Source organism: Rhyacophila brunnea, unplaced genomic scaffold (assembly GCF_057557595.1).
Source record: "Rhyacophila brunnea isolate RB1 unplaced genomic scaffold, BYU_Rbru_1.0 scaffold_7, whole genome shotgun sequence".
In the NCBI taxonomy this organism is placed as follows: domain Eukaryota; kingdom Metazoa; phylum Arthropoda; class Insecta; order Trichoptera; family Rhyacophilidae; genus Rhyacophila; species Rhyacophila brunnea.
In genome coordinates, this window is record NW_028233339.1 from 23,003,426 (window position 1) to 23,018,871 (window position 15,446).

Genomic DNA, 15,446 nt, shown 5'->3' on the forward strand with positions numbered 1-15,446 from the left:
AGTGCGTAAGGCGCTGGCTTTTCATCCAGGGGCTCTGGGTACGATTACTATAAGCCTGGGTGTTTGTGATAGTGATTGTACACTCTCTTGAATCTCGTAGGTCACTTCTGCTCTTGAGTCATTTTGTCCACAAGAGGGATGGTTTCCAATCCTGGCATTCTAAAGCATTAAAATGTATATGCGCCTGTCAATTAACCTACGCGGTCGCAACCGTGACCTATTCTGGGTAAGAAGTTTCTTTTTACTTCTTCTTGGGTTCATTTACAATCCGTATATACTTGCAAATATTAATTGTCATGTTCCCACCAATATCACTCGTAACTCTACGGTCTTCAAGATACCTCGTCGCAGGACAGATGTTATGTTTCATGATGCTATGTATCGTGCGATTAACTTATTTAATGACACCATAAAGGTTGATTTATTTTTTATTAATTATATAATGTTTGTGGACGTGTTAAATAGGTTAAATTTATAATTGTATATAATAATTATCATGTTTCTTTAAAATTTACTTTTCTACTTTCTTGTTATATTAGTTGTTATTTGTAATTAAAATATTTTTATAATTTTGTATTTATTATGTATTATGACGCATTGGCCAATCGCTGTAATGCCGTAATACTCTTTTTCTAAATAAATAAATAAAACTGTTTCCTCGAGTAAAGTTTCCTATCAGGCACCGTTAGCGACGGGTGCAAGACTAGTCAATGCGCTTCCTAAAGACATATACATTTTCAATGATGTGTTGTGCATTTTGTTTTTGAAACTTTTTTTACTGTATAAAGTTGTTTATTTTTTATTGGTACTGTACAGCCGATAAACTGGATTATTTGTTAGGTTAACCTAATCAAACCTAACCTAACCTAACATAAACTAATCCAAACTAACAAATAATCCAGTATATCGGGTATTTTCAAAATGTGTTTTCCGCTGTATTCCTGATAACCGAACAGTACCTTTTTATTTTTTCTTCTTCTCTCTTATAAGGGTAATATTTGTTATAATGTAAATTTAATTGCTGTGAACGTCCTAAATTTTGATGTGTTATGTCCAGTGTTGTTTTCTTAAAAAAAAAATTACGTAATTAATTAATACATTAATTTGGCGTATGTATCCTGTAACAGTTGTGCACCTTCGGTTAGTATGCATAGTCTTTGAAGATACCGAAAGGCAAAACTCAGATCGTAAAAATACTCGAATTAGATACAATACTTAATTCAATTAGAATATAAACCTTTTTAATTTAAAAAACAAATTATTTTTTCTAACCCGGTTGCATTTTTATGTCTCCTTGGGCTGCGGGAAAAAATGTACATTCTGCACATTTTACAGTACTATGATACAAATATATATAAGGGGTTCCGTTACTCAAATTTATTGTAAAACACTGCTTTTTTTAAATAACATATTATGTTGCTACTTATAATATTATTTATAATCGAGTATTGGCCTTACTAGTTTGAGTACAGATAACTTCCACTGACGATAATAACCTATTTTAATACCTAGACTAGTATGTCGATGCTGAACGTACAACAATGGCGAGTCGAGACATTTGTTGCTTTTTGAGGACCTACATTGATAATGCTACCAGCAAGATGAGTTACGCCTCGCCTGAGAGCAAAAAAAGACCTGGAAGGGCAATCCTGGTATTACTGGAATCGCTACAAGAAATTTGATGATGATCGACGAAAATCTTCCGGGACGCGTCTTGCCAAACTCTAATTGTCAGAAAACAAGGCAGATACAATTTTCCCATCGACATCTATATAGCTTTTGGCAACCGCATTTCAACGTCACCCATACTGACTACAGTTCCAAAGCCTGCTTATTGGAAATCAGTACATCGCAGTAGCCTTTGGGGTGAACGCTGTTGATACTTCTTGGGCATTACGATTTGTAACAAGGTAGGTAACCTGCATCAAAAACGCAATAAATCATATATTCATTTTTTTCCAAAATAATACTATAACTAGGATTATTGTACACGCGTAACATGTATACATAAGTATTACAATTTATTATTAATACATTATTAGAATAATCTACATATAAGACCTGTTTTGATGCATTTAAAAATAGCTAAATACAACCAAAGAACCAAAACCTTGACATATTCTAATATTACCTTCTGATTATTCGTCCACATTATTGATGTAGTACAACTGATCATAAAAAAAAAATAGCTTATGTTGAATTCTATTTCGTCATATACCTACATAAATATCAGGTTTAAATACGTACATGTTAAATATTACCTCGTCTTGCATCCTTGCTCGTGAGCGGGGATGACATTACGGTATATAGGAGCAGAATAAGAATGTGGCGGCATTCGTGCCAAAGGCTACGGCGTTGTACTGATCTCCATCCAATAAGTAGGGTTTGTAGCTGTGTAGCCCGTTTGGGCGACGTTGAAAAGCGGGCGCCAAAAGCTACATCGATCTAGGAGCGAGCATTGCCCCTGCTTTGTTTTCTGATAAGTACCTAACGTTTGGCAAGACGCAACCGGAACGCGAAAACTTTCCCGAAGATTTCACAACAGATCACAGGTTGTAGCACCAAAATAAATGATGATGATATATCACTGTACAAACGAAGTAAGCCATAACATGTTTCTTTCAAGAGAACCACTTTGTATCATTTTTTTTACTTATATATGTAAAATTTTCGAGAACTTTCAGTCCTTGAGGCCAACAGCTACAGGATATGTCGCCTAATCCGCCACTGGACATTTGCATCTGATCTGAATATATTTAAATATGCTGTGACTAATAGTAATTTAGATACATCAATACGATCATTTTTTATTGCTGAAAATACTTTTTATAATTATCTGTAAAGCGACAAAAAAAGTAGGAACTGAACTATAAATTATGCAGCTATGCAAATCAGTATGTATTTATTTATAGACTGGATGACACACATTTTAGAATAAAAAATATATAAGTACCTATTACTTATTATATATAGGTACATATTATATGAATAAACAATTTTAACAGCTATATTTTAGTGGTGTCACACCAAAATAATAAAGTAGAAATTGTTTTAATGTCTTACCAAAAAAACGTTAGAAAGAAAATAGTAATGTTAACACCATTTTCTATTTTCCACGTTCCCCAATTAAATGTTGTTTCGATTTATATTATTATGATTTGATATTAAAATATTATACTCAATAATTGAAAGAAAATATCTAGTAGGTATGTATTTTTTTTTTTATTGAAATAATACTGCGTATTCAATTAGTTTGATTATTCTCACCGAATAATATTGTCTTTCGCCACAATAATAAATAATAATATTAATAATTATTATCATAATACGAACTACTGACCTATATAATTATGTAAAACAGTAGTATAAAAAACATGATAACAATAAATTTTGTTAAACTATAAATTTGATAATAAGATTTGTGCCGCCATATAAGTAATTAAAAGAATATTATCAAACTCTTCGATATATATAGGTATATTATGTAACATAGATATTTTTGAAAGCAGCGGAGGATAACCTAAAGCAAAAAATCGATTACAAATGGCGCTGAATTATCGACGCTTTGCAAAGAAAAATATGAAAGGAAAATCATAATTTTAACTTGCACCAGTTATACAGGCAACTGTGTAAGCAAGGAAAAGTCTTAATTAATATGTTAATATGAAGAAGACAAATCACGGTACTAACGGCGGAAGACAGGGCAGTTTCGCGAAACTGAGATCATTTGCGTTTCTGTAGCGCTCATTACACGAAACTGACAGTGTGATGGCTGCAATGGCGAAGGCTGGATATAGGCTGTTAATATCCGACATAAATAGTGCACAATAAACTATTATCAGTCAAACGTATTTATTTTCATTAAACAAAGATTACTATGTGTAGATATTAATTGTTAATTTGTAAAATTCAATTAAACCCTGCCTCATCCAAGCCACGGTAGATAATTAATAGTAAAAAAATATTCAATCATCTGTAAAATATCTAAAATTATGCCATTTAACCATACATCATTTTAGATATTTTATAGATATCGATTATGGCTTGGTTTAGGCAGGGCTTAATGAATTTGAAAAAACTAGTTCGTTTGTATTTCGTTTCTTTAAGCACCAAGGTGCATGGTTGCTACGTCAGTCTCGTGCAGATTTGTTTCGTGACAAGAAAGTGTGGCACTAAAATCTTTTCATTCAGACACGTTTATAGCGACGTGGATGATGGCCGTGCACAATAGTGACTGCATATACATGACGGGTGGAGATGAGTGGTTTTAGCTAAAATAGTGTCATTAGTTTGCCGTCAATCCTGTTTAAAATTTTGACAAAACTAGTATTTACCTAATAGTTTCTTCCAAACCAACCGCCCCGCACTATACTCGGTCTTAATCAAGCATATCACGAGGTTCTAGGTTTGATGTGAAGCATCAGCAGTTGTTTACGCCTGGGGAAGTCTCAGGAGCAGAACCCCAACTGAGGTGGCCACGCACTCAAGTGTGGTTGGTGGTGGCAAGTATACTGAGATATATTTTAATAAAAAAAAATAACCATGGGAAAGAAACGCAAGGAGAATCAACAATAATAAATGATTCTAATTAATTTACATATACCTACTATTTAAAAATAAAGCTAAAACAATATGAACATTGAACATACAAAAACTAAGTGAAGAGATCTTCACGTACGCAATAAGATGACGCATTTTTTTAAAAGCAACGATCGTACCCACACCAAAAGGGGACGGATTTGGGGAGGTTACAGCATTATGTGGGTCACATACAAATAGAGTTGGGTATTTCCCGAGAAAATCTCAATCTCGAGATTCGGGATTTCCCGAAATGATGAAATTTTGAATTCTCGAGATTCGGGATTTTCAGAAAAGAGTTCTCGAGATATCGGGAAATCCTAAAATCAGTGTAAAAACAGACAAAATTGCGCTCATTTTGAGTCGACGTTGGCTTAATTGTGTTAAATGCCCCGATCAGTCTTTGAACGTTTTGTGTTTCCTATCCACTTTTTTCATATCGAAAATCGTTTTTTCAATTAATATTTTATAATAAAGAAATCCCGAATCCCGAGAAAACATTCTCGAGATCCGGGATTTCCCGAAATGTTAAATATTTAAATTCTCGAGATTCGGGATGGAAAATCTCAAAAAATTCTCGAGAATTCCCGTCGAGAAATTCCCGTCGGAAAATTCCAGAAACCCATCTCTACATACAAAGTTGTCAAGGAAGTTATAGAGCGCTATTAGATTGTTTATGTACTTAAAATCCTTTTATAATTACATTTCTTCGGTACAGAGATTTTGGTATTGTGACCATACCGGAGCCGGATACCAATAATTCGGATGTCCACATAAATAAAAATACCTTTAATTCATTTCTTATATTTTTAAAGTCAATTCATGTTCTTATCATAATAAATTAAACGTATTTACAAAAAAATAACAGATACACTAAATTGTCTAATATCTATTGCAGTTAAGCTCGACTGAATCACAATTAATTAAGTTGACCCCGAACTACTTTGCTTAAATTCTAGGTATAAGTGTAAGATTAATCGAAGTAAAACAAATACTGTGTACGTACCGTCTAAAAAAATAACCAAAAGCCTTCGCACCTGTTGCATTGCATTATAGAGCCCTATCGCAGCTCTAATAAAAAGTGTTGCAATGACGCATTAAATTATTCATCCGCGTTGTGTGTAATTGGTAATGAATTGCAATACCAAACAGTATTAATTTGGATTACATAATTCGTTTTTTCAATCATTAAAAACCATTAAAATGATGTTGGTACAATCTTTTGCTATAAATACCTACTGAGTAGTAGTAGGTAGGTAACAAAAAAACATTTAAGAACCTTTCTACAATTTATTACTTACAACGACATTGAAGCAACCTTTCTTATGCACGCTTGAGTTTTTCATAAGTGCTATTTTTTGTGCAAACCACAAACCTTTCTAACGCTTTACAATTTGTGTGAAAATTAGTAGAACATGAATATTTTTTACTTTGTTTTCCATCTTTATAGAACAGTGATTCCGTGGAAACCTGGGGCTCCACAAACAGTGCCAGAGGTACGGTGAGAATTTCCATAAACTCTTTGCCGATATAGTAATTAAGATATATTTTTAAATAGGTAATAATTTTTTTTTAAATAATATGACTACAGATATCGCATCAAAAAAGTACCTAGCGATAGTTTTAGTTAATAAGAAATTTTACAGTAATATAATATCAATGAGAGGATATGAGCGTCGCCAACTAAATTATCCATTACCCGTTTTTTTCTGTAAAACCGTTAAAAATATTTAGGTAGGGTATGCTAACGTTACAGTTAGAAGAAAGTGTTGAACTGTATTTCAAGTGTTAAGATAACCCGTGTCTCCGGAGTGTAGAAAATAAATATGTTTTGCAAAAATATTAGTAACTTACTTATCATTTACAGATTACATGTATGTAGATCATTCGTTATTTAGGATCAACACATTACAAGGGGATGGAAAATTAAAGAAATGTGAATAATATCTACAACTACGAAAATGACAAAAAATTTGCCTGCGGAGTATTTGAGTATTTTTATGAATAAGCATTTAATAATTTTAATGAATTAGTTTACATGAAAATTATAATTAAAATATCGAATCCAGAACCCGTGAGTGCGTCAATGGGATATTTTGAGATTTTAAATTTGAAATAAGAAAAAAAATCTCTAAATTTCTGGATTTACTAAATTCTAATCCGTGGATTAAGATATCAAGTTGGGTTGCAAACACTAGTTAATACTTATATGGATTAGCTCCTCATAATATTGGTTAAACTCAATCTACAAAATTCAGCTTCTACGTTTCATTGTATGTAGGTACTTATATTATACCATATGTTGCAGAGTGATTAAACTCCATCTGCAAGCATTTATTTTATTTTTTACATAACTTCTTATGTATAAAAGATAAGGGTTTGGGTCGAAATCCCGAAGGCTGGAAACCCGAAGGTCGAAATCCCGAATTCTGAAATCCCGAATGGCCGGAATCCCGAATGGCTGAAATCCCGAATGGCTGGAATCCCGAAGGTCGAAATCCCTAAAAATAAAAAAATACAAACAGTAATAATTCTCAACTACCAACTCGGAAGCAAAAAATTCCAAATCTTGTAAAATTTGCGCAATTCAAGATAAGTGTTAAGATTGCGCATTTTTTTTACAGGAGAGACAAAAACCCATTTTTCTCAATAAAATGGTTTTTGTCTCTCTTATTAAATTTGCGCAATTTAAGATAAGTGTTAAGATTGCGCAATTTTACAGGAGAGACAACAAAGCCATTTTTTTGTAGAAAAATGGAAACTAAGATATTAATAATTGTCAATATATTATATATTTATTGCATTTTCTTTTATAAAAAGTAGTATTTTTGCTTTCGAGTTGGTAGTTGTTGACAATTATTACTGTTTTATTTTTCGGGATTTCGGCCTTCGGAATTCCGGCCATTCGGGATTTTGGCCATTCGGGATTTCAGCATTCGTGATTTCGGCATTCGGGATTTAGGCTTTCGGGATTTCGGCCATTCGGGATTTCGGCCATTCGGAATTCCGGCCTTCGGGATTTCGTCCGGCACCCAAAAGATAAACACATAACCTAAACGGTGAAATAATACTAAAACTATGAATATAATAAATTGACTACTATAAATATATCCTGACACACTGCTTCCTTATTTTTCAGAATTTTTACCATTTAATTTAATGTATTAAAAGATAATTACAAGTCGAGTTAGACAAGATTAAATAAACATAAAAATGTAGGTCAAAATCCCCCATAAAACGCCTCGTGCCACTTGAATCGATTGGAATTTATTTATTTATAAATAAGAAGGTTTAAGGCTACATTCCTCCCAAATTTCAGCTCCTTACATCGAATGACAATCAGCCACTACATTTTTGCCTCATCATCATTTTCACGCTCACGAGGATTGTCTAGCAGTTAAATAGACATCATGCATTAATACTTCATATTCGGTAAAAAGTAGTTACGATATTATTAGCTTTCTAAATTATCGATAAGTGAACTTCATGTTCAAATTGTATCATTACATAAATGATTAAATGTGCATTCGTAGCCTATCAAATTTTACATTGGAGGTTGAGTTGAGATTTCAAATAATCTTAAACTACGTAAAGATCGTACATTACGTATAGTTATCGTAAAGCATTTAAAACATTGTCACATATGTATCCCAAAAACTGTTTCTTACGATAATTGCGCTCGCCACAGTAAGTAGTTATTGGCGGTTACAATATTTGACATCAAATGTTCACAGATTTAAAACGACAGCTTTCCCGTTGCGAGTGGCCGTGAGAAAACGTTACTACTTCTAGTATCCCTTTCTCTTTATAATACCTTCGCCCGGATTGTGCAATTATCAGTTACTCTGGAATGTACCAATTCCGCGTCTCGGAAAAGTATTTATTATATCCAATATAATTCGGACAAGATTTCGATTGTGATAAGAGCTGTATTAGTTTTGGTTTATTTATTATTGATTTATAGATTAGTTTATAGTATACCGCATAAGCGGTAGTGATAATGAAAACTACATTATATCAATAATAATTATCAGACACATATTTTTTACTATTTGGTATCTCTAAATAATTTATGGTGCGTCTGATGATCGATGGCGTCTTACAATCGCTCCCAAAAATCTTGATAGTTTGTCGTGTGCTTTTAACTGAACAAAAAATAAAGAAATATCTATATTAAACTATTTTTGAAGTTATACTTCTTTTGGGGCGTTTGGTAGAGAGTGAAATTGAGAGCTGCGCGCACACACCGTTACGAAAGTGCGCGACAGTATGAAGTTAGCTGCGAATCAGTCAGCTGTATATAAACGCAAGTTGTATAATAGAATTGTTCCGTTGCCTAGGCAACAAATTTATTATTGTCGGCTATTTGCAATTCCTCGCGTAAACAAACGATTAAACGTCAGAGTGACAGTCGTTACTTTAAAAATAAAAACAACTAGAAATAATTATATAATTTAGTAATATAAGTTTAAGTGTATATAAATAAACCAACGGCGCTCCAATAAGCGGTCCTTTTTCTTGATTGTGTAATTTAACAAGATAATTGATACAATCACTGCTGACCTGTTAATTATATCTAATGGCCAACTTACGCAAATGCGCCAATCGCGGTGTTAGCACCAAATGAGTTAAGAGCTAGTCGAAGTTATCACAAGTTTTGTTTTGTTACGCCAAAGAAGTATATATCACTTCTAGCGCGCGTACACACCGATTTTTTTTTATTCAACGAATAATTCCCAAATTTGAGAATGTGACATTCTTTATAGTGAACATATTACATAATTTGAAATCACCTCAAATACCTATATACTTACCTACTAGAAAAACTTTTTATTTTATTTTTTATTTTTCAATAATACCTATGAGACTCCAAAACCTACTTAAAAGGCCAAATAATTATTATGTTTGTTTGTTCTTTCAATTTTGAATTTTTTAATATTTATTATTGGATTCGATTTTAATTTGATGTTCTTTTATTTAACTTTTACTGCTGTCAGAATTATTAATTTCATTTGACAAATAATTATATACAGTTATCTTTACGTTGAAAAATCTAATTAATTACTATTATTGTTGTGTTAAATAATATATATATATATAAGTATAGGTATATCGATATAAACGAGGTTTTCCATTATTATTTCATCCAATTTGGTTGTTAATAAAAATATGAAACTTGATTCTGTTGGAAAATCAGATCTGTGAGTACATATCTATATTCCACCAATTATTGCATAATATTATTTATTCCTGAGACAAACTGTCAATTGTTATCTTGTTAAGTCTTATTAAGGAAGACACTAAAATATGTTTATATTCCTCATTTTTACCCCCATCGAACAGTATGATCAAAAAAACGCATAATACGATGCAACCACGCGGATGAGTCTCTCACTGATGGGCAGCTCTTGCAGTTTCGTGATACGAGGGTGGGTCAATAATTCCTTAGAAAAAAGCATTAAAACAGGTTTTTTTTTTGTATTTTTTTTTTATTTCTCAACATAATTTCCTTGGAGCTCAATACACTTGGTTAGACGTTTCTCAATTTTTTTTAAACCGTCAGAAAAATAAGTTTTCGGAAGGTCCTCGAAATAAGCATTTGTCCGATCGATGACTTCTTCATTTGAAAAAAAACGTTGTCCACTTAGCCATTTTTTTAAGTTTGGGAAAAGGAAAAAGTCACTGGGGGCTAAATCTGGCGAATACGGTGGGTGGTCGACCAATTCGAACTTCAATTCTTCAATTTTAGCCATTGATCGTAAACATGTGTGAACACGGGCATTGTTCTGATGAAAGAGGATTTTTTTCCTGTTTAAATGAGGCCGTTTTTCTTCAATTTTGTTTTTTAGCTGGTCCAATAAAGATGCATAATAATCCCCTGTTATTGTTTTTCCTTTTTCCAAATAGTCAACGAAAATAATTTCACGTGCATCCCAAAATACAGTAGCCATAACCTTACCAGCTGATTTTACGGTTTTCGCCTTCTTTGGACATGGTTTGCCTTCGCAATCCACTGCTTTGACTGTTCTTTCGTCTTGGGAGTATAGTGGTGTATCCATGTTTCATCTACAGTCACAAAGCGACGAAAAAATTCATCCGGATTGCGTTGCATGAGCGACAACAGGGCTTTAGAGGCCACCACCCTATTGCGTTTATTGTCGACTGTGAGCAAACGCGGCACCCATCTTGCAGAAATATTTTTCATGCCCAATTTGTCATGTAAAATAGAAATGACGCTACTTTTTGAGATCCCTGTAACCTCAATTATCTCACTCAACTTTAATCTTCGGTCACTTAACACCATATCGTGGATTTTATTGATCATTTCTGGTGTAGTCACCTCTACAGGACGTCCTGAGCGTGGTTCATCCTTTGTTGATGTACGACCACGTTTAAATTCATTTAACCAGTTATAAATAGTTGCAAGTGAAGGAGCAGATATGCCGTGAACTAAATCCAACTCATTTTTTATTTTCTTTGCTGTTAACCCTTTTATATTAAAATGTTTAATAACAACTCTAAACTCAATTTTCTCCATTTTCCATTTTCCACAAGCAAATTTTTTTTTTAAATGTACGAGAAACACACAACAACCCGACCAATCTGATTGAAACTTCGCAGCATACTGAATCGGTAGTGCCGCTGCATGAAAACAAACCGCTTGCAGTACTAGTCGCGCCACCTGTCGGCTTTTCTAAGGACTTATTGACCCACCCTCGTAATATAGTTGACTCACAGATTATTCACAAGTTCCGACATACTTTACCTAAGTAAATTTACTTTTATTTAATTGGTTTTTAGAAACCAACTTACATGATATACCCATATTTGATTATTGTGTCATTTTAAAGAAAATTTTGTTGCACAATATTTAAATAATTATGTTTTTATTGACATATTTAAATATTTTTCTCTTGAAAAATGATAAATTACCAAACCCAAAATGTTTCGGTTTTCCTTGTACAAAATAAACAATATTAAAGGAAAATTACTATTGTAATCTAAAAGTCAGAAGAGATATATACTTAGTTAGCTTATTTTTTCGTACTTTTTCCGACTTACACGGGGTGTAAATGTGAACTCTGCCAATTCGGGAAATGTTGGCATGTGTTTCCCTGATAACTATCTTAAAACAAATAGCATCAGTTGTTTGTACCCCAAGGTGCAAAACTGACCTGTCATTGATAATTCCAGTCGGGTCGATAATAACCAAATCGTTTCGGATATTGCTATACTCCACCTACGTAACGATAAGTTAAGGTAGGCGTTGTTTTATGAATTCTTAAAATAATGTCTACTTAGTAGATGCGGTATACAACCATGTTCTCTATGTGCTAGAACACAGTGGTCGAGCGGGCGGCTGGGCGACAGCGGCGTGCGCAACTCAAACGAATAACCGTGTGTGAAATGTTCGTAGAAATGTCTTTTTTTTGGACATTCACAGACGGATAACCGCTTGAGTATAATATGCTCGAGTTTCACGCGCCGCTGCCGCCCCGCTGTCCGCGCGTTCACTCTGGCCAAGCACTAAAATATCTGTAATTACTCTTTATACTGTTTGCTATTTGTTTGGTTTAATACAGTTTTAATAAATTTTTCCTCATATAATGTTGTGAACGTCTTTAATTTGTAATTTGTAAAGTTCACTATATTATTTAAATAAATAAATTTGAATTTAAATTATATTTTATTCCCAATAATACTGTATTATTAATTATACACAAACCCGTATTAAACTTCTCAAGTCTGAGCTGGGCAACCTAAGTCCAGCGAATAAGAGAAACACGGGTAACAAAGACGGTCTTCATTGGAAACCCAATAGGAAGGACGCCAGCTGGGCCGGAAGGGGATGAAAGTCGACGCAAAAATCCTTCTCAATGTCTATGACCGAAGGACATCGGTGAATGAAGCTAGGCACTGAGCTGAGGTGTGACGCTATCCAGTGGCGCCAGTGGCGACTTTTCAATGTAGCAGAAAATTTGAAAATCTTTAAATTATGCGTATATTTTTCACAACAATGTAAAAAAAACTCTGGCAACATTACTACGTACCTATTGCTGTATATATGTCACTCGTTGGTATTTTTCGTAGAATATTCAACATTTCACAAGAGGTCCTTCAAACCTGGAGTGGTTATCGAAAGAGGAATAAGTATACTATGTAAACGTAAACAATATAATTTCCGCGCTAGTTTTAACATAATTACATAATATTTACTTACACAATGTGGAATTTAACTGCTCGTATAAAATATAATAGCTTAATTATTACATCAATCTAAATTAATCAATTATAGGGTGGAGATTATGTTGAATAAAAAATATTAAGATGAAAGTAACTTTTTATTTTCTGATTGCATCATAGTCGACTACAGTGCGACTTCTATATCAAGACGACTTCTACGGTACCACGCTTTTTTCTGGAACTAAAACCCTCCCACTACTACATTCCCCGCGCCCATAATTTAGTGTGTGTTCGGTATCGCATCGAGTTTTATCAATATTAAAATAAATGTAGACGTATTGTGACGAGGAGAAACAGAAAAGAAAGCTTTTAATTCCTCTCAATAATTCCAGCGTATCAGTACCCACCAGTATCTGCTATGACAAGTCAAAATGCAAAGAGCACGTGACGTAATAGTATCAGCGCGCAAAAAAAAATCACTTTAATGCATACTATTATGATACAAACGTACCTAATTATTGAAAATAATACGTGTTTAAGTTAATTCCATATTTCTCCACACTCGATAATTAAACTTTGTTTCAGCATCACCCAGTACGCATTCCACTTCCCATTATTTTTGTGTTCTCTGTTATATATACATGATATTAAAGTATATATATGACACAAAAGAAAGAAACCGGTTTTAACACAATTCTGTTTCTCATCCTCATTATTTAATGAATACAATAACGTGAATTTCTGATAAAACTGCAATGTATTTAATAATAGGTTACAAGCTAATGACATTATGCAATTCCGGAAATAGCGAGGTATAAGTTACCTATCGTTAAATTTCCCGTAATTTGTTATCCTACAAACGCGTCATTTGAAAGGTCTTCTGTAATGATACAACTGGATACGATAATTTATTAAATGTGGTCATTTGCAGCAATGAAATCAATTATATATAATTATTTTTTTATAATTGGGTAGCGTGAATTAATCGACGATGAAATCGGTTTTTTATACTTTGATGCAGTACAATAGGTACAGAGTGTTAAGGAAAACGGTATAGGGCTGCGCCAATGGTGGTTGCCGCCCGGGTACTAGTCGAAAATTAGATCCCTCCCCAAATAAAAATTATTATTTTCTTTTTGTGAAAACATTTTTTATTATAACAAGAATTTCTGTGTACTTACATACAAAATTTAAGCTGGTACTGTTCGGTTATCAGGAATACAGCGGAAATACATTTTGAAAATAGCCGATAAACTGGATTATTTGTTAGGTTAACTTAACCAAACCAAACCTAACCTAACCTAACCTAACCCAACCTAACCTAACCTAAACTAACCCAAACTAACAAATAATCCAGTATATCGGGTATTTTCAAAATGTGTTTTCTGCTGTATTCCTGATAACCGAACAGTACCAAGAAACTAAAACATAACGTAAAGTGAGTTGAATCGATCAATATATTGTAAAGATGGAAGTCGATGGACTTGAAAGCACAATTTATCATAGATAATTACTTTCTTGCAGATATATTTTATTTATTTTACACTAACGCATCCTATTGATACTTTCGAAGAATACTTTTCGCTATTTTTTATCCAACTATTATACTACTATATCAGTCACAGACCAGAGATTTTAAACTCATAAATAACAATATTATACCTATTTATATATTTTTTTAAATATCCCGCGTTAATTCTCTAATTTGCCAACCAATGGTATGTGCCGCTCTTTGGTTATAGGCGACATACTTAAGTAGGTACATCAAATATTTAAACAAGATTTATTTTTTGTACCTACTTGAATATTATAATAATACATTTAGCCACTCCGCTTGGCATGCCCTTGTCCGCAGATACATAGGAAGTTACTATTTAAATATTGTACGGTTTTTTGCAATTACAGTATTATTTTAAAATATTCTCTCTGAATTGTTTTTTTTTAGCTAACTATTTTTAGACAAAGTATGGACAGACGTGGTAAGTAATATGAAGTATAATATTTTACTTAATAATAATTTCAAAGTAAATTCATATGATACGCCAAACAAACAAATGAAATTACACCATATTGTTAAACAAAAATGATTTTATATTTATTGATTTAATTTCAAGTTTATTATATTTTTTCAACATTAGAAAAACCAGTAGTGGGCGACCAGTTTCTCTTTACGCGAATTATTGCGGGTCTAGGTTTTCAGTAAGTATGGCTCAGTAACTTTGGTCGCAGCATCTATCATTGATTTGAGCAAACAATAGGTAATATAGTACATCTCGTTGTAAAACAAACTTACGAAGAAATATCTACAACAATATCATCTCCTATCTCCTATATATTATTATCCTAAGAGATTTTTGAAAACGCACCAACAGCTCATTTAAGCGACATTTTAGTGTTATTTTTATATCTTCACTTCGAAATGTGCGCTACCGATTCATCTACCGATTGAATTGAAAACATTTCAGAAATTTTCCATGATTTCACAGGTACGTGACGTTTATATCCGGTATTTTCTTACATACCGTATACGATCGCCATATTTACTGTTGACGCCTAACACAATTACATGTTCGTCGCTTAATACCTTCTAATCCTTTATTGACAGATAGAACTAATTATTTTTATTCAAATGTCACCATGTACACATCGACGCACTTAATTTTTTTGCGGTGAAAAAACTATAA

At 33.0% G+C, this 15,446-nt stretch overlaps 1 long non-coding RNA gene across 1 annotated transcript in view; it reads left to right on the forward strand.

Annotated features, from left to right (window-relative positions):
- The first annotated feature begins 10,073 nt into the window (after positions 1 to 10,073).
- LOC147064641 (uncharacterized) overlaps positions 10,074 to 15,446 on the forward strand; it is a 144,540-nt gene continuing 139,167 nt past the window's right edge. The window contains exon 1 of the long non-coding RNA XR_015071877.1: positions 10,074 to 11,415. This is a non-coding gene — a long non-coding RNA (uncharacterized LOC147064641). The remainder of the gene's footprint in view (positions 11,416 to 15,446) is intronic.